Genomic DNA, 2,732 nt, shown 5'->3' on the forward strand with positions numbered 1-2,732 from the left:
TGTAGATCTCTAGGACATTTGTAAACCAAGGGAGACTCCTGTCTTACAGGATTATGATCTCTGCAAGTTAACTATTTGTTTCTTGTTTATGGCAGTCAGGGGTGCCTGAGGAATGCTACACATATTACCAAGGGGGAGTGGATGGAGAGGGGGTGCAAGGTGCCAGCTTTTGCTTTGTCTTCAGCCAAAGACAAAAAAAAGATATTTTTCTGATCAGCATTCTTTTCATTTAGGAATAGACACATATTTGTTATTAGACACCAGCAAAAGTGGCAGATCAAAAGGCAGAGATGATTAGTGTATCTAAACAATGACTGAAATGTTAAATTATAAAATTAGTGATCCTAAATATACTGATGTGATAACTTGAAGACCTCTGTAATTTATTTCAGCAAAATAACCTTTGAAATGGGGGAGAGATAAATACATTCATTAACAATATGAAACATACTTTCTTTTTGCTATTTTAATGATTCAAGTCATAAATATAACCACAGATTTTCATAATTTACTTAAAATGTGAGAGGCAGTGCACTCATAATCTACTTCAGGAGGTTTTTGTCATGAGTTTACCCTTGCCTCTGTCATGTAAAAGCCTCTCACACTGAGAAAATGCAGGCTTGATTGCACACAAGCTTTCTATAGACTCTGCTCTATGCAAAGGAATTCCTTTTCATCACTTTTATCTTTCCATATTACCATAAACATTGTTCTGAACTAAACTCGAAGAGGTACTATTGTAAACCTGTGAATTCTAAGAGATTTCCCAGGGGTAAAACCCTATGACTGGAAGGTAAAACACTTCACAGCTCCCTGAATAAGATGAAGATTGAATACTATTCAAAGACAAAACAATTTTACCTTCTCTGGTCATGGTATAAGTCCCTGAGAGACCAGAGTAAAGAAAGGAAAAAGTGCAAAGAGAGATAAACTCAAGAAGCATAGTGATGCCCTGACAGGTATCTTTCCAGACAGCTAACAATATAGTGAAGTAAAAGCAGAAGTGTATTTACCAGCAACCCAATCAACACGGTTTCCCTTTGTCTATACTTATTTTTCCTGATATGCCCATGGAGCTCAGTCTACACTCAGGAGATAGTTTATTCTCAGTTCCTTTGGGACTGGTTAAATACAGGACTGAGCTGCACAATAGTGGACCCTCCACCAAATGTAGCACCCAGGCTTTTTAAATTTATACATCTCCATCATTATAAAATAAGCAATAAGCAATAAATAAATAAGCAATTCATTATTGTTGTGTATTTTTAGTATTATCTTTAAAGTGAAAACAGATCTTTGAAATGAAAATGTCCCAAACAGTTACCTAATTTATTGCCCAAAAAAACAAAAAACAAAAAACATTATCAAACTTCAGTGTTAGGCTATTGTCCTATTTCTTTCTTTCTTTCTTTCCTTTCTTTTTTTTTTTTTTTTGTGGTAATTTTTCTTTTTCTTTCTTTTTAAAAATTTTTTATTTATTTTTAAAATTTCTTTTCAGTGTTCCAGAATTCATTGTTTATGCACCACACCCAGAGCTCCATGCAATACGTGCCCTCCATAATACCCACCACTAGGCTCACCCAACCTCCCACCCACTCCCCTACAAAACCCTCAGTTAGTTCCTCAGAGTCTATGGTCTCTCATGGTTCTTCTTCCCCTCCAATTTACCCCAACTCCCTTCTCTCTATCTCCCCATGTCCTCCGTGTTATTCCTTATGCTCCACAAATAGGTGAAGCCATATGATAATTGACTCTCTATGCTTGACTTATTTCACTCGGCAAAATCTCTTCCAGTCCTTTCCATGTTGATACAAAAGTTGAGTATTCATCCTTTCTGATGGAGGCATAATACTCCATAGTATATATGGACCACATCTTCTTTATCCATTCATCCATTGAAGGGCATTTTGGTTCTTCCACAGGAGACTGTGGCCATTGCTGCTATGAATACTGAGGTACAGATGGCCCTTCTTTTCACTACATCAGTATCTGTGGGGTAAATACCCAGTAGTGCAATTGCAGGGTCATAGGGAAGCTCTATTTTTAATTTCTTAAGGAATCTCCACACTGTTTTCCAAAGTGGCTACACCAACTTGCATTCCCACCAATAGTGTAAGAGGGTTCCCCTTTCTCCACATTCTCTCCAACACATGTTGTTTCCTATCTTGTTAATTTTGGCCATTCTAACTGGTGTCAAATGGCTAACAGACGCATGAAAAAATGTTCATCATCACTAGCCATCAGGGAGTTTCAAATTAAAACCACATTGAGATACCACCTTAGACCTGTTGCCCACTTTCTTTCAAAAACCATTCAGGATTATATCATCTGCCAGATCTAAAAGTCTCATTAAAAATCCTTTATCTTGTCAACTCTCAGCCCCAACCTACTTAGTATATCCATACTCCATGCGACCCAATCTGGATCTCATTATTCCCTTGAAAAATACCTGCTCTGTGCTCAACAAACTTTGCTTTCCTTTTTTTTTCTTATGCTTTCTTTTGTAAGTTACTAATTTTTTTAAAAAGCGAGTATAGTTGACACACAATGTTATGTTAGCTTGAGGTGTACCACTTAATGATTTGACAAGTTTATACATTATGCTATGTTCACCACAAGTGTAACTACATCTGTCCCGTTACACTGGTATTATAGTATCATAGATAGTATTCCTTCTGTTGTGTGTTTTACTCCCATGACTTATTCATTCCATAACTGAAAACCTATATCTT

Source organism: Lutra lutra, chromosome 8 (assembly GCF_902655055.1).
Source record: "Lutra lutra chromosome 8, mLutLut1.2, whole genome shotgun sequence".
In the NCBI taxonomy this organism is placed as follows: Eukaryota; Metazoa; Chordata; class Mammalia; order Carnivora; family Mustelidae; genus Lutra; species Lutra lutra.